This window comes from Mustela erminea, chromosome 2 (genome assembly GCF_009829155.1).
Source record: "Mustela erminea isolate mMusErm1 chromosome 2, mMusErm1.Pri, whole genome shotgun sequence".
NCBI classification, from domain to species: domain Eukaryota; kingdom Metazoa; phylum Chordata; class Mammalia; order Carnivora; family Mustelidae; genus Mustela; species Mustela erminea.
The window spans coordinates 58,975,558-58,994,624 of NC_045615.1; positions in this window are offsets into that span (position 1 = coordinate 58,975,558).

Below are 19,067 nucleotides of genomic sequence, written 5' to 3' on the forward strand. Positions count from 1 at the left end.
ATCTGTGAAAATGCAGTGAATATTGAAGAACCATGACCTTCTGAACCCACTGGACCTGTAGCTGGTCCCACTCACCTTTGTTGGCCACTCGCTTGGTGACCCCTTCTTGCCTGAAGAACATGCACAGGTTTCAGGTGACCCAGGTGACCTACAGAACAATTGTTCTTCTGCTCAGGGTCAGTACTCCCTGCTGACAATTAGACTAACTGGGGACAAATCTGAACACAGATGTGTTGTTCCTGCTAAGGGAGAAAAAGAACTGCAAGAATCTAGCATTAACAATGCCATGGGCTGAAATAATATCTCTCCCGAGGATGTTGGATGCTGTATATCAACTGTCCCCCAAGGATGCTTGGTACTGTCCATGAACTGGATTCTAGGGGTGCTGGACAAAAAGAAAACTACATAAGGGAGAATTTATGTGATGGAGGCACTCACTAGGGATAACACCTTGGAGAGGACCTCAGGAGAAAGTGTGAGGGTACTGCAAAGATAACACTAGGCAGTAATCATCACTTTTTCCAAACTTCTAAATAAAGTAGAAATTCCAGAATTGCTATGGCAGTTCATGGAGCAAGGCATCCAAAGGCTCAGAAAAATGGCATACTCAATTGGAAAACCTACCAGATACCTCTATTTTTTAAAAGATCCTGAAGGACAGCAGGACATGCAAGGAATGTGCTGGTGAGACAGGCACCAGCATCCCTGAGAAGCTCATGGTGGTTGTTATGTTTAGGCCAACAGTTATGTTAGGGATGCTGGTATAGGACAGGATTATCTAAAATCAAGGACGGTCATGGGACCTGGAAAAATAGAGGCCAGCAATGGCATTTAACAATCAGAAGCAATAGACTAGAATAGAAAGGTCGGAGTGACCACCAGGAGCACTAACACACAAAAGTACTGTTGTGATGGTGAATGGACCGCAGTGACCATAGAGGCAAGATGTATGGACACTCAATAAGGAATTGCTCAATTTATATAATCAAAAAAGATCCAGATGGATGATCATGATGCTGAAAACAATTACTGGAAGGAAGAGTCATATTCCCTTGCCCAGCTTTTATGTATGGCCCTTTCCCAGACCCTGAACCCGAATGAGGGAAAAGCTATGTCCCTCTTGACAAAAGGACACCACAGAGACACCTGAGCAAGCATATTAATAATTCTCCTATTTTTGCCATCAACTGGACTTACAGCTATTTATTTGGGAAACCATGCTCTAGGGGAAAAAAAAAAAAAAAAAGCAAAATTGATGAACACAGAGTCCAAACTGACATTAATACTTAGAGATATAAAATAGTACCATGGACTCCTTTTAGACGAGTGGACAATGGAAGTCTATAGTAAACGGAGTCCTTGTTACTAGTAATAAATGGATGTGGCTCATAATCGGTTCACGGGATCCACAGACAATCCCTGATGATCATATCCCTGCTTCCTAATTGTGTAATTGGAGTGCTTGATTTAGCTAGCAAAACTATCACATTGGATTGTGGTCCTATAGCAAGAGAGCTATTGTAATGAGGGAAGCCAAAATACAAGTCACAGTAGTCCCTTTACCTCCCCCCCAGGCAAGATGGTAACTGGAAAATACTACCATACATGTGGGGAATGGCAGAGATTATTGGCACCCTCAAAACCTTAAAAGCAGGAGTGCCGTTCAGCATGGAGGCTGTTGGTTACACTGAAAAGGCATTTTCAGAGGAATCATGAAAGTAAAACAGAGTGAGCATAAGCAACTTCTTGTAGGAGATTTGCTATAGTAGCAAGCAGGAAAATGGCTTTAAATGTGTAATGGAAGGGAAAAGAAAAGAAAAAGATCAGTCTCCAACTTGTTGGATTAAATGTTTAACACCATTAACCATGATTAAAGATAGATATGGAATAATGGCTTTTTAGATTTGGAAGTGGAAACTGATGGTTTACTTTGGAACCTAGTAGGCTTGAATACAGAAATACTTAACTCAGGCAAGCCAGAGTCAAGGACCATTGATCGCTAAACGGGGTTAATAGCTCAAGGGCTAAGACAAGTATGAGAGAGAGCAGGATTTCCTGCAGCAGACAGTGGGGTCCAGAGGAATTAAGGAATGGGAAAAATAATATCAGTATCTTGGGCCAAGCATGTTTGGGGGAAAAAGAGAATTCCAGAAGGCTGAACAAGTAGAAATAGAGCAAATTGGAATCAGAAACAAGGTAAGAAACCCACATTGATTTGGGAGTCAAAGCAGTGATTATCTCTTTCAAAGTGGTCCCCAGAAAGGTCAGGGGCTAGACCATAGGAAAGATGAAAAGTTGTTAAGGGCAGAGACTTGGGAAAATATTATCATTTTGTGGTACACAAAAAACTTTATTATCTTTACTTCCTATCAGCTTTTCATTATTCTATTCTTATTAATTTTGGTCTATTTAAAGTCCGACTTCGCCCTTGGTTTTTCCATCAGTCTGGTGAACCCCACAGAGATGAGATTATGGTTAGAATTAGAAACAGACTGCAGACACCTTGGCATCTAGAGACAGTTCAAGTGAGGAGTGCCTGTCACCCACCTTGTTTGAGACTCACAGAGAATTTAGAATGTGCACAGATGTTCAGAAATATGACAGGTTCCATATTGAGTATAATGACTAAATGGAGATGTAGACTTAAAACTCAAAAGATGCATTCAATAGAAGTAAAAGTTACTAATTCCTGAGTATTTCCTATTTTGCCCTTCCTCCCTTCTTTTCTTTTGTGCTTGCTCAGATTCTCCTTTGGGTAAAGAAGCTAGATAATGAGCAAAGCCCAGAAAAGGCAATGTAAATCAGAGAAGTGAAGTTAATCTACATCATAATGAACTTGGAGAGTAAAATAGAAAAATGAGGTGGGCTGAACGGTGAGACAAATTTTGAAGGTTTAGAGTCAAGAGTGGAAAATGCAGCTTCAGGGAGCAAGTGCTATCTGCTCCAGGATCCCCAAAGTTGCAAAACCGAGACAATAGTTTAACCTGTGTTGTGTATAGGCAACACTCTCTGCTTATGCATTTATTAAGAGGCTATTTAAGTAATTAAATAATTTTAATTTTCTTAGAGCTAATTGACAACATTTTAAAAAATGTCAACAACTTTGCTAAACAAGTCTACATGAGATCTTTATTTTATTCTATTTTTATTTTAATGAATACATACTAAATGTTTGCATAAATATATACTGGATTTTTTGTATGATCATCTTATGTTAGGTGCTATTCATGTGATTTTCGTGTTCCTTTTCTTCTCGTTTAACCACTGAAGAGTGAGCTAATAAGGGAAGAACAAAAATAAATAAGTAAATAAAACAGAACTGAGGGCGCCTGGGTGGCTCAGTGGGTTAAGCCTCTGCCTTCGGCTCAGGTCATGATCCCAGGGTCCTGGGATCAAGCCTCACATCAGGGTCTCTGCTCAGGGGGGAGCCTGCTTCCCACCCCCCTGCCCAACTCTCTGCCTACTTGTGATCTCTGTCAAATAAATAAATAAAATCTTAAAAAAAAAAGAACTGGACATCATATTTAATGTTGCATTTGTACCAGGTGTAGTACAAATGCAATTACAATGCCCTAAACAAATAGAAGTTTTGTACTAGTTTGAAAAGAGAAAACTCGATAAAAAAATGAATTATCACACCTTCAACATTAGAATGGCATCCCAATTAAAGGGTTCATGTCTTACCATCTTTACCATATCTCTCTTTCAAGTAGGGATACAACAGTGCCATCGAAACAATATACTCTACCACATTAATGGTGCTAATTTTAAATACATTATTTAAAAAGTTTGTTTATAAGTTAAAATTTTCTATTTTTCAAAGGTATCACTTCATGTCTGAGTATGTTTAAGGAACACTTTCATTAAAATAATTTACATTGATATGGAAACAGAGAAAGAATTTTGCCTCTACAAGGGGTTCACTTTCACTAATTTTGAAAAACACTTGAATGCAAATAACCATATGCAAAGCTTGATGAACAAGTGCTTTAAGAAGGGCATAGGCCACAATGGGCAGCTGGCAAGAAGTAGAAAAGACATCAGAGTAGCTTTAAAGTAAAATAGAATATTTGGGAACTTCCGATCTAATCTGTAGACAGTTTTCTTATATCTAGCTTTTTAAATTTCAGACATCTCAAAGTTTTAATTCAGTATCATTCATTTATGTTTATGTACTTTCCCCATATCAGAAATTTGTTTAGCTACCCCAAATCATAATTTTGTCTTCTCTATGAGTGAGTACTGCATTAATCAAATGTAAGAAGCATCTTGGTTCTCTCAGCAAGCATAGTTTAAAGTAATGTAGTCATATTTTTTACAATGTGTTGAAAAGGGTATTATAATGTTGTTTGGCTACTGGAACATTTCAATTTAAACATTCATGGATCCATAATTTTTTTTTAATTTTTTATTTGTTTAAGATTTTATTTATTTGTTTGACACAGAGAGAGATCATAAGTAGGCAGAGAGGCAGGCAGAGAGAAAAGGAGAAGCAGGTTCCCCGCCAAGCAGAAAGCCCAATGTGGGGCTGGATCTCAGTACCCTAAGATCACGACCTGAGCTGAAGGCAGAGGCTTAACCCACTGAGCCACCCAGGCACCCCTTGGATCCGTAATTTTAAATCACACCAAGCAACAAAGATTGTATTTCTAAGTAATCAATCCTTATTTGGTCCTTTCTATTTATTTTTGAAAACTATTTGCCTCCCTTTAACTCTTAAATTGTCATTTATCTGATGTGAATTTTTGAGTGATTACAGCATCCAAATCTTCAGTCTGGATGGAATTACAATAGGAGTTTTGTCCCTATCCATCCCAACTTATTTCTTGTGACTATGCTTCCTCCTGTTCAAACCAAGTTCCAGCCAAATTGAAACTCTTCCATTTTCTGAATAGCATATGATCTCTCTAATTTTAAAAATGACTTTCAAATGTTCACACTACTGAGTCCATCCCATCCAGAACCTTTTTCTAAGACTTCAATAGGGTGCCAGACTCAGCAAATAGAAAAACAAAGCACTCACTTAAATTCGAATTGCAGACAAGCAACAAATTGTTTTTTTTTACTGTAAGTATAGCCCTTATATTGCATAGGACATACTTATAATAAAAATTTTGTTGTTTATCTGTAATTCAGATTTTACTGGATATCTGTATTTTATCTAACAACTGGCTGGTGAACTCCTAATGCTACAGCTCCTAATTTTTTTGTAAAGCATGGCCTTTCCCTCTGGCATGGCTGAAGAAACTAAAAACAGAAAAGCAAGACAGTGTCCCTAGACCTGGTCTGGCATTCTTTGGTGTGACATCAACTTCTTTCTCTCTGTTGATATGCTGAATCCCTTTTCCACATTAATTTCATAGGCTGCACTGGCATGTTGTCAGTATTGTTTCCTAGATACAGTCTTCTAAACCACTTTTGGGTTCTGGTGGATGAGATCTGAATTATATCTGATATTCCCTCTGGATCAAGTGTGGAGGAAAGAGGGATTCATCTCAAACTCGTGTTCCTGGGGCCAGGACTAGCCATGGTAATGAGTGGGGCCAATGGTATGGCAATGGTATAGCACAATGGTAGCCAAAGTCCAAGTCCTGTGTCATACTGAGACTGCCAAGTGCACATATGAAGCATAAAGTTCAAGAGAAGGAAGAGAATATAATGGTGAGAAAAGTGAAGCAATAAACAATAGGATCTACAAGATAACGCAGCAGGGAAGAGGAGTGTCTGTAGAGTATTTATAATGAAACTCATTGTCAAAGAGAAAATTGTTAAGAAGGCCAAGCTTATTTAGATAATTCACTTTCCAGCTTTGGATGCCCAAAGACAAACACTTCAGTCTTAGTCATGGCAGACTCTTTCCTGGGCAGTTCCTTGTTCTCAAAGCCCACAGTCCATTGGGATTAATACAATTTTAAGACCAGGTCTATCTGGATTCCTTACTTATTCCTTACCCAGTTGTCCTCATTGTGCTTGACTCTCCCAGACCTTCACCCATGCCACCAGTCCCCATGGACTTGGTCCTTACGATTTACTATAAGAATAGAAATGAGTCATGGCTTTGTGCTAGGCTAAAGATCACCACCATCTATTAAGTAACACCTACCTATATTGAAATTATAATGCCTGAGAAATCACAACCAGATTCTAACGTAGTGTGCTTTATAACTTTTGTCCAATATCTCTGAAAATAAATTTACAAGCTGTGTAATTCCTCCCAACAATAAGGCATTTATGTAATGATTCTAATCAACCAAATGGGGGGAAAAAATAGAGGAGAAAAGTCTTGGTGAAAGTGACTTCTGCTTCTTACAATGACTGACTGAATATAACTAGGAGGAAACTTACAAAGTATAGGAAATTTTCCAGAGCAAAATGTGGGAGAAAATGAACTCCAGAGCCATGCACTAACATTTGGGCCTACTTTTGTACTTGTGGCACTTGCCAACTCTAGAGAACTAGCTGAGAAGCTGAGAAGCACTTTTAACAGCTCAAATGATGGCAAAGATAAAAAATTGAAGTCCCATATATTGGTTTGGGAAACCAAAGAATTGAGGGTGGAAGGCAAATTGGAATTAGTTAACCAAGCCTCAAAAAGACTGCAGTCTTGTTATTATCTCATCTGAGTGGCCCAGAAAATCTCAGTTTCAGAAGCTAGATTAAAATGACCCCAGATTGCTCACAACCTTGTGAGCTGTAGATATAAAAAAAGTTCTCTCTAATAAAAGATATCATCATCTGTGTTAGAATATTAGTGCTTCTCACTCATGTTTTTCTCTTTTAGACACAGGAACATTTCCACCCACTGGAATTTGGGGTAGACTTGTGATTTTCCTGGGCAATGAAGTATTTAAAACCCAGTACAAAATTCTCCAGTATCTCTGGTCTTATAGAAATGGCCAAGAAGGATATAATAAAGGCAAGAACCTCTCAGAGGACACAGCTAGGGATGGCAAGGAACAACAGATTGGGGAAGACTTCCCAGGGAGTAGAATTATTTAAGTCCTCAAGAAAAGAGACTGTTGAAATATATTCTCTGGATCATCAGCATCACTGGTGACCCAGTGACTTCTTTAGGTCCCCCACTGTTCCTCTTTCAGAATTAAAAAGGCTTGTTATAATCATTCTGTCCCAATTCCACTACTATATGTTGGTACGAAGCAGAAGATCAAGACCTACCACATCTGGACATGATATAAAGACTACCACACATTACACTCTAAAGAGGAAACTACCACATGTCACCAAAAGGTCCTAGATTTTCAGCTGATATCCAGGAAAGACAGTGAAACTAACATTTGGTGATAAGAAGAGCAGACTGTAGTAGAAATTGGTGCCTCTCTCCACTATTTCCATTTTACCTCTCCTTCTGAGCACATGGAAAATTGTATCTCCCTGTGCCCTTGCTTTGACCAGTGAAATGTTAGTTAGAAGTCATATGTGTATTTGCAGGTAGATTTATTTAAAACATAACTCTTTAATTTTTCCCCTATCTTGACAAATTTCAGAAGCAGCTGTTAATATGAAAATGCCATAAGATTAAAGCAAGCTATGTGTAGAAGAATGAAACTCGGCCATTCTCTTACACTACACACAAAGATAAACTTGAAATGGAATAAAGACCTCAACATAAGGCAGGAATCCATCAGAATCCTAGAGGATACCATAGGCAGTAACCTCTTCGACATCGGCCACAGCAACTTCTTTCAAGATATGTCTCCAAAAGCAAAGGAAACAAAAGTGAAAATGAATTTTTGGGACTTCATCAAGATCAAAAGCTTCTGCACAGAAAAGGAAACAGTCAATAAAACAACACAAAGACGCAACCCATGGAATGGGAGAAAATATTCTCAAATGACAATACAGACAAAGGAGAACAGTGTGGAGATTCCTTAAGAAATTATAAATAGAGCTTCCCTATGACCCTGCAATTACACTACTGGGTATTTACCCCAAAGATACAGATGTAGTGAAAAGAAGGGGTATCTGTACCCCAATGTTCATAGCAGCAATGGCCACAGTCACCAAACTGTGGAAAGAACCAAGATGCCCTTCAATGAAGGAATGGATAAGGAAGATGTGGTCCATACACACTATGGAGTATTATGCCTCCATCAGAAAGGATGAATACCCAACTTTTGTATCAACATGGAAGGGACTGGAAGAGATTATGCTGAGTGAAATAAGTCAAGCAGAGAAAGTCAAGTATCATATGGTTTCGCTTATTTGTGGAGCATAAGGAATAACACAGAGGACATGGGGAGCTGGAGAGGAGAAGGCAGTTGGGGGAAATTGGAGGGGGAGACAAATCATGAGAGACTGTGAACTCTGAAAAACAATCTGAGGGCTTTGGAGGGGTGGGGGATAGGAGGTTGGGTGAGCCTGGTAGTGGATATTATGGAGGGCACGTATCGCATGGAGCACTGGGTGTGGTGCATAGACAATGAATTCTGGAACACTGAAAAGAAATTTAAAAAATAAATAAAAATTTTAAAAAAGAATTATTTTTCAAAATATAAAATAAGACCCGTTTCGTTTTGATTTAAAAAAAAAAAAGAAAATAAGAAATGCTCTTTGCAAATGCCACCAACTCTAAATAAATATTGGTATCTCAATCAATGTTAATCCTCTTCTTAACTGGGTAACTTTTTGCCCATTTTTTGCCACTCATATATCACTCATTTCTTAATTTTCCATTATTTTATAATTTTTGTTAACAGAAGCATATAACTGGTAATGAAGTGAAAGTACCTATAAAATTAAAGGAAGTCTAGAATGAGATCTGTACTTCTTGTGATAAAAGAGGTTTACTGTAAACAATCTGAATGTCATCCAAGAAAGGCAAAAGTACCTATGAAATAAAGAACACACATGGCAAATGTAAAAACAAAACAAAACAAAAACAAACAAACAACAAAGACTAAAGCAAGCTGAAAAGCTACACTGCTAAATATGAGTAATACTGACACAGAGAATTACTTGGTCCCCCTTGCATGAACAAAAAACAACTTCTTTTTGTTAAGCTACTGAAATTTTGAAGTTGTTACCACAACCTAACAAAGATTGACATTTTAACTTAGACTCTGAATTCAATTTCTCAGTTACCTCACAAAGTAATATTTTTATAGCATCCAGTTTTGTTTTGGTTATAGAGCCACAAATAGGATTGGGATGCCTAGGTGATTCACTCAGTTAAGCATCTGCCTTTGGCTCAGGTCATGATCCAAGAATCTTGGGGTCAGGCTTCCCACTTAGTGGGGAGCCTACTTCTACCTCTTCCTCTAACCCTCCCCACTTCCTGTGCTCTCTTTCACTATCTCTCTCTAAATAATTAAATACATACATACATACATACATACATACATACATACATACATACAATCAATCTTAAAAAAAAAAAAAGAAAGAAAGAAATCCAGGTAAGATAAAGTGAAAAAACCCAGATTACCACAGTGATCACTATGAGGCATTTTGTCATCTTGTTGACTTTTTTGGTCTGTAGCTTAAAGTAGGACAAGTCAATATTTACAGATGACTACAAGGCATAAAAGAAAAACTCCCAGTAACCAATGAGCTATTATTACCAATTAATAGCCACAGATACAAAATAAAATCAGTTGTAATAATTAACTATTCCTTCACAGATTTAGAGTATTATGAAACTCAAGAGCTATCCTTCAGCCTGTTTGGTTCTCTTTGAAGGTAGCTGGCTCAAGTTAACTTTCTGTTTACCAATAAACCACTTGGGTTGTAGTTCAAGTGACTTTTTTTAAAGATTCATAATTTATCTTATCAGTATTTTCTCCAAGGGTGCTTTCTACATTAAATAATCAGCCTTGACAATATATTAGAGCAGAGCAAATGTGTGGTGGTTTAACAGAACAGAATTCACCTGATTTTGCATCTCCTTAACACCACAATAAGAGCATTAGATGCAGATTAGGATTTCAGCAGGTGCATTGCTTTAGTCAGTCAGTTCTTCCAGAGCCTCTCCATGGTCTTACTATTAAACACCAGTCTTTGAGGGTTATTCTTCTTGCGTGTTAGGACAATGCCTTTCATGCTATTGCTCATGTTCCACATATAAGTGAAACCATATGATAATCATCTTTCTCTGCTTGACTTACTTCACTTCGTGTAATCCCCTCCAGTTCCATTCATGTCAGTGCAAATGGTGGTTATTCATCTTTTCTGAAGGCTGATTAATTGTATATATGGACTGCATCTTCTTTATCCATTCATCTGTTGAAGGGTATCTCAGCTCCTTCCACGGTTTGGCTATTGTGGACATTGCTGCTATGAACACCAGGGTGCATGTGCTCTGGGGTGCATGTGCTCCTTCTTTTCACTACATCTGTATCTTTGGAGTAGATACTCAGGCTGGGTCCTAGGGAAGCTCTAATTTTAACCTCTTGAGGAACCGCCATTCTGTTTTCCAGAAAGAAATTTATGGTTTCACTCATATGTGGAACATAAGCAATAGCATGGAGGACCATAGGGGAGGGGAGGGAAATCTGAAGGGGGAGAAATCAGAAAGGAAGACAAACCATGAAAGACTGTGGACCCTGGGAAATAAACAGGGTTTCAGAGGGGAGGGCTGTGAAGGGGATAACAGGGTGATGGGTACTAAGGAGGGCACTAAGGATGAGCACTGGGTGTTTTATGTAACTAATGAATCATTGAACACTATATCAAAAACTATTGATGTACTATACAGTGCCTAACTGAACATAATGAAATAAATAAAAACAAAACGTCATAATACTTGAATTCTGTGAGAGTGAGACATTTATTTTCAGGTGTGTATATATGTTTATATGTGTATGTGTTTACAAGTTTTTATTTATATAGAATAAGAAATTCTATATTTCTGTGACCCCTTGATCATAAAACCTCTTACATCAATTATGCTAGAAAACTAGTTTCCTTATTTCATAAAAGTATTAACTGATAACATGTGATTACTTCAGACATTCTTTCAATTTATCTTTCATATCAAATCACACTCAACTCATTCTTGATTCTAATTTTTCAGTCTTAAAACATTGCATATTTATCTGACAACTTGGGTTTTTTGGCCAGAAAATAATGTTCTTTTTCAACTTCTGTTGAATAAAATTATGTCAATATGTTTATATTTTAAGGTGAAAATAATGACAATTTGATTAATCAAGTCATCCTAATAGAATATATCCCTCTGTTACTATATCATTGCCCTCGGTGTTGTTTTCAGCAACTCATTCATATTGCAAAGATTGAGAATTTTGGAATCAGACCGACTTGTATCCATACCCTTAATCCTGTACTTACTAACACTTTGACTTTGAATTAAGTTACCCATCCGGTACATAAAGTGACGTAAGATCTAACTGGCAAGAAAAAAATAAAAGACAAAGCCTTTCAGTTATAGATTCCAAATATGTATCTTTTGCAGCTAAACCTATTTCAAGGGGCTTTAGTTAATCTAAAGACGAATTTATCAGGGGATGTTTATCAGGGGATACTTATTCAGTAACAGTTTTGTATCTAACACTGCAGTAAGGACACTGGGGGGAAAAGGATGTGTTGCTATGTTGTGCTGGAAGGGTTCTTAAGGAAAGATGACACCTCTGACCACATGTTCTTTCAGCCACATTTTACAAGCAGTTGCTTGTATGCAAATTTCTAGAGAGGAATGAGTAATTTATGTATCCTGATGTGCTTTCAGCCAGACAGACATCTCATATGCTCACATGCCATGCACAGGTTGAGGCATATAGATGTATATGAAAGTTCCAAGGGTACTCTTGAAAATTGCCCTAGACCTTACATTTCTGACCTGTCCTTAATCTCACTCCATCCCCATTTGACCCTAAGCTCTTGGCTCCACCAGCCGTATCTGATCCCACCTCTGGCAATTTAGACTTGGTGTCTATAATTGGTCTCATTGGGGTTAGCTTCTCAGCGCTGTCTAAAAGATTTTGGTCTAAATTCTGATTCTCTCCTTGGCAGAATGCCGCATAGTATAGCCCATCCTAATCCTAGCCTCTCATGACTTGGCCGACACTGTGACCCAACTGGCCCTGGGTTATAATGGAACACTCCGCCTCTCTCAGAAATCATAATTATTGTACAAAATTCATTTCTCTTTCTGCCCTTCTTTGTGTTTCATATAGGTAAACAAAGCCTCATGTGGCTTGGGAAAATACAGTAAAAAATAGTGTGTAATGGCTTTAATGAAAAGGAGTTGGAAAAGTAAAATTTAGAGCGTATTTGGCTATTGAAAACATAGAGCTTATAAATAGCAATTGAGATGACAACATTCCTGTTTCATGTTGCATTGCATTTGTTTGATGGTCCGGAGCAGAGTCTCACTTTTTCCAAACAAAGAAAATCACCAGGGCTCTACATACTTGGTACCGATTTCACTGAGCACATTCAGTTCCATTATTACAGGAAGAAAAGTGAGCCTACTGTTTCTGAGAGGGAGCTGGCCCTTTTCGGAGGACACAGTAGCATTTTATGCAGCCACCTGTTTTAAGAGCCAGCAGACTGGCCAGGAATTATTAACCTGCCCTTTTCTATCAAAATGCTTAGAATGGGATCACCATTGTGAACAGAACAGTTAACACATTTTTCATATCTGTTATTTAACACATGCAATGTCACCAAATACATAAAATGGAGCTTCAAAAGCCGTTTCTCCCCTCTCTTTGCATTAATAGGCTTTAGTTTTAAGAGCTTCCAGCTTATTCCCTATAAGACATTTCTACATATATTGATTTTCACCATAACCTGTAAAGCTAGAGCAATTTAACTTTTTATTCATTTAAAAGTGGGAACACAGAGGCATGAGAATGCTCAACATCTTAGTTACCATCAGAAACGAGGCCAAAAAAATAAAGAAACAGACTGGCCCAGGGTGAAATGCTGTGCCTTTGGCATCAGCGAGATCTAGGCTTGTTACCTTATTTTGATCTGAACACGTTGTGTGATGTCAGGCACCCAACTCAAGCTCACCAAATCATAGTTTTATCAGTTAAATGGGTTTTTATTTTTTTTTAAGATTTTTTATTTATTTATTTGACAGACAGAGATCACAAGTAGGCAGAGAGGCAGGCAGAGAGAGAGGGAAGCAGGCTCCCTGCCGAGCAGAGAGCCCGATGTAGGACTCGATCCCAGGACCCTGAGATCATGACCTGAGCCGAAGGCAGCGGCTTAATCCACTGAGCCACCCAGGCGCCCTTAAATGGGTTTTTAAAAACCCTATATCATAAGATTGCTAGAAATGCTGAATAAAAGCATGTAATTAGCACATGATAATTTTAAATAAATAGTAATCATTCCTTTTTTTTTCTTTTTTTTTTACTAACTTTGTTTAGAGCCAATCCTAGAAACATCAGCCAGTAGACCTAAGTATTGAAGTGGAGAGAGGATTTTTCCACCGAAGAGGTGAGCAATTACAACATGGGGAATTACAATGCTACTGGAGCTGAGTTTAATGACTATAATTTGGAGAGAAGACTGGGTGAAAGGTAAAGTGTACAAAGTTGAGTACTAGAGGAAAACCTCTGTAAGATGATTTTGTCGTCATCCATGGAACCAGATTCTTCTCTGCAGGAGGAATGGCTCTTTCTGCAAGTGTTGCCATTGACCCCAAATCATCTGGCTCTGCAAAACTTACAAGTGACCATATAAACTCAAGTGTTATCTACTTTTTGTTAAGTGGTTCACATTCACAAACTCATTTAATTTTACCCCAGCTCTGTGAGGCAGTACCTTCCTAGGTGTGGGAAGTGAGACTGTAGAGATTGCGTATCCTGTTCGTGGTTTTATGATTCATAAATTGAGACAAGGAAACTAGATCCTTCTGACTGAAACACTCAAGTTATCACCAGTCTTCTAGGTTTCCTCCCCAAGAACCGGAAGTTCACCAAAGACAAACAAACAAACAACAACAACAAAACACCATAAGTGTATTCTGTTTAAGAAGAAAACGAAATATTTAAAAAATGAATATGTTTCTTTATGGAATCATTACCACACACATACACACACACACACACATGAAGTCATGTCATAATATTTATTCAGAATGGGTTGAAAAAAAGGAGAAGATGGAAAATTAACTGTAAGCTATGAGAAAACAAGAGACTGGGCCGAGGGGTGTCTAAGCTTTCAGCTCTTTTATTGGTTGTGGTCTCGTCAGTTAAGATGATAGGAAGGGTCGCAAATGTGTTTCTTATCAGATGTTTCTACTTCAGTGGAGTTATGTTTCTTGAATATTTTTCTCATAACACATTTTCTAATAGCATCATTTATCATGCAATTATGAAGTATGTGAACTACTTATAACATGTATTCATATTTTCTTTCCCAGAACAAGTCAAGGATTTAGATTCTTTCTGGGGAAAGAAAAATGAAAAATTGATTATGCAGGTCTCTGTGTCTCTTGCTGAAATACTTTGACCTCTGTAGGAAGAAATGTAATTCACTGTGTAAGAAGGATTTATTGAGTAGCTACTGTTTTCAAGCCACTTTACTAAATCCTAAACTTAAAAAGGGGCGAGGGAGAGAGAAGATAAGTTTCTGGCCTTTAATAAATATATAATCTTGTTCAAATGTCAATACAAAGGAATCATCTGACTATCAAAACCATGAAGGAAACATTGCCTTTCCACTGGCCAGTGTTCCTGATCCTCTGCTCTGTCTTTTCTTCTTCCACTAAGCCTAATAACACCCTTTATCCAAAAAAAAGTGATATAATGTTCTTATATGTCAATACAAAGTACCTGGATAAATTCCTTCCCTTCTGATGTTTGGAGAAATATATAGGTCCAATTTTCAGAAAACACTGATGTCTGCTTCACAATTTCATCCAACTTTTTGTGAGCACTTACTCTTTACCAAGTCTTTCTCTAGGCATTCTCAAATCCCAAATCCATTATCCTATGTACTTCCACAGTGGCTTGATGTTAATATAGTCACTTCCATTTTACAAATGAGGAAATGAATAATCAGAAAGAAAAAATAAATTGCCCAAGATTGTGCCACTAGTTCATGACAAAACAGAGATTTATACCTAGGGTTATAAACAAAAACGAAAACGAAAACTAGGTTCAGTGTTCTTCTCACTGAACTACTTTGCATGTAAGGACAGGTGATGTGTCTCATGTCCACAGGTTGGGTACCCCAGGAAGTAGATTCTGAGATGAAAACTAGTGCCCATGAAAACATTGGGGAGTGCTCTCAGGATCAACATGATCATTAGAGGAGAAGAAAACTGAGGAGAGAGTGTTGATGAAATCACAACTTGATGTCAGAAAACAAGATGTTGAGCTTTGCACCCTGATAAGGTATTGGGTGTGCCCTGCCTCAGAAGGAGGGCTTAAATTTAAAGAAAGGGGCTCTCTGCAGTGAGGCAATTCCTAGAGAGGGCTAATGGTTGAGAGGCACCAATAACATTCTCACCAGCTGGAGGAAGATCCCTTGGTCTTGAATAAGGGATGTGGGTGCTGCAGAATAGCATTTAAACCTTAAAGCTTTGTGGGTCAGACTCCCACACTAGTTTTTTAGTGTATTTCAACTATTTTAATCCAGCCATTCAATGGATCCCCTTAAAGAAAGGTATTTTATTTGTATATTTTTCCAGAGAACCACATCCAACTAAATAAATAAGAATAAAATGAAAGTAAGAAAATGTGGTCAAGAATTTTATTAGAGAAAGAGAGTGGCAGAGGCTCATCGACAGTTACTCTATTTTCGAGAACTTTATTTTCAGTCCTCCTTTATGACAGAAACATTAGAGGAAGGGAAATTTCATTTAAGGTAACCAGTTACCTAGAATCTAGATTGTACCCCATACAAAAGATTCCCACTGATTTTCAAAAGTTGCCTCCTCCAACAAATTTTACAATTCAAATGCAAAATAGTTCAATAAAAAGAAATCCAAACTTGTATCTGCATAATAGATTGAGCTAATATAGGACTCTTTCACTAAAATTGTAATAGATGCTAGATATTTCCCAAAGAAAATGAAAACACTAATTCCAAAAGATATATGCAACTCTGTTCATTGCAGAATCATTTACAATAGCCAAGATATGAAAGCAACCCAAGTGTCTTCTGATAGATGGGTGGAGATATATATATATATCACATCATATATATATTACATATATATATATCCTAAATCTATGTGTGTATGTGTATATATATACATACACATATATTATTACTCAGCTATATTACTCAGCCATAAAAAGAATGAGATCTTGCCATGTGCAACTGCATGGATGAACCTAGAGTATATTATGCTAAATGAAGTAAGTCAGTCAGAGAAAGATAAATACCCTGTGATTTCACTTGTATGTGGAATCTAGGAAACAAAAAAATGAATGTACAAAAAAACCAGACATAAATACAGAGAACAAATTGGTTGCCAGAGGGGCGGGGAATGGGCAGAATAGATAAAAGAGATTAAGAGGTATAGACTTTCAGTTATAAAATAAGTTATGGAAATGAAAAGTACAACATAGAGAATCTAGTCAATTATATTGTAATAAAGTATGGTGACTACACTTATTGTGGTGACCATTGAGTAATATACAGACTGGTCACAATGCTCTGTTGTACACCTGAAGCTCATATAATATCATATGTCAATTATACTTAAATAAAAAAAATATAGTTAGTCTTTTTTAACTGGCATAAATGCTAGATAAATGATAATAAAACATTCTAAAATATATTCAAAGTTCAGAAAACCTCTCAGTGTTAGAAATACAGAGCTCAAAACCAGACCAACAAGTAAGCATCATACCTCCCCTTTCCTGCATGTGGGCATCAGAATCAGATTTGGGCCCAGCAGGCTAAAGGGCATGCTTTATGGATACAAGAATTGCAGCCACAGTCCCAGTGCAAAGCGCTGTTTCTTAGCTCTTTACATAAAGTCATGAACTGAGAAGGGCTGACCCATTATTGAAAAGGGAATTACAAAACCTCAGCTACTGCACTAATGGACAGAGCCTAGAAGCCAGGCTATGGGTGGGAAAGGGGAGCTGAGAAATACAAAACCCAATCCTTCAGTGTGTAAGGCTAGGGAATGCCAGTTGGAGAAATTAACACACAACTATTTCAGTTCTGGCAAAACATGGAACTCAGGCACAGGCAACCATGAAATCATCCCCTAGAGGTAGCTTCACATGATGCATGCAGGATTTCCAAAAAACCAATTTTTTCAAAAGATGAGTTCACAAACTTACAAAAAAACAAACCAAAACACACAAAACTTTGAAGGCACAAATTTCCACAAAGCATACTATAAATGCAATATTCTGGAGAATTATACCACAGAAACAACAAATAATGGAAAAATATGGAAGAATCCTAAAATAAATGTGTTTAAAGTGGTCCAACAGATAACAATTGTAACAGAAATCTAAAGCAGGAGCAAGATAAAATGGAAAATGAGCAGGCAAGCCTCAGTTATGTAGAACTAAAAGGGAAGCTTGAAATGAAAAAATGGGAATCAAAATTAAGAAAAACAACTCAGATTTAGGTTGAAAGCTTACGAGGTACAGCAGAAGGAATTAGTGAATTGGAAGATAGATTTGTAGAAATCATTTTGAATGCAGCACAGAAGTATCAAGAGATAGAAGATTTTTTTTTAAAGATTTTATTTGTTTATTTGACAGAGATCACAAGTAGGCAGAAAGGCAGGCAGAGAGAGAGAGAGAGAGGGAAGCAGGCTCCCTGCTGAGCAGAGAGCCCCATGCGGGGCTCGATCCCAGGACCCTGAGATCATGACCTGAGCCGAAGGCAGCGGTTTAACCCACTGAGCCACTCAGGAGCCCCGAGATACAAGATTTTAAAGGGGAGTTGATAGACAAAAAGGACAGCAGCAGAAGTTCCAACAGACATCCAATAGAAGTAAAAGAGAAATGGGGGATAAGCAATGTCCAAAACATAACCTTTTTTAGGTAGGAATGTAGAAGCGCTCATCAAATCCAGAATTTAATTAAAAAAAAAAAAAGACAAAATCCATATTTCAATTCGAGTGGATGAGAATCATAGAGGGACACAGACAACGAAGGAGGTGGGGCATCACACACATGGTTGCTGGCATTAGAAGAGTCAGATGCAGGAAGAGAAAATGAATTTGCCTGGTCAGTGTTTCACACAAAATTGCCACCTCCTTAAAACAAAACAAAACAAACAAACAAATAAAAAAACAAACAACAAAAAAACCATACTCTTAAAACTTGCTTAAGTAAAGTCCCAAGAATACAACAGTATTTGAATGTGAATTGTTGGTCTCTATCCCTAAGTATTTACCACAATGTCCTAGTTCACACATTATCCTTCTAATGGAGGACGGTGCTCTGGGGCTCCCTGGGGTTATCTGACCCACATGTGTATTACATGGGAGCTTACAAAAAAAGGCGTCCATCTGGCTTTCTCGCTTTTTGCTGGAAGGTTCCCTCCATTTCATACAGAAATTAATTAATATATAACCAAATTAAGCTGTAATTCTCTGATGGACAGTTCAATACATGATGTGCATCTTACATTTCATTGATGGCATGATATATTTTTTGCATGTCCATCATTTTAAAATTGTATCGACCTTCTTATATACAAACTGCAATCTCCAAGAGAAGCTAAAATATTCTCTTTGATCAAACTCCTAAAGATCCCAACCTTTCAGTAGATGTAAAACAGGAAGTTGTTGTTCCTCTCAATCTCCTCCATACTGTTTTATTCCTATTAGACCATTATCGATGCAATGCTAATATTCTTTTAGATGGAGGAGTTTGACAGTTGAAAGCACTACTGCTTTTTAATTATTGGTGTGCAAATAAAGATTCTTTTAATTAAAAGCTTTTTCCCAGTAGAGGTCATGTATAAACCGCTCAGCAATTTCCTTAACTTTTCTTAAGTTGTCTAAATATGAAGTTTCAGCTTAGTTATCTCAGAGGTAAATGGATGAGGCTGAGTGAAAACCACAGAGCTTCTAGAAATCCTTATAATCTATTGCCTACTCCAGAGGCACAAATTGCCCTTCAGTATTTCAACATTTTTCTTAATTA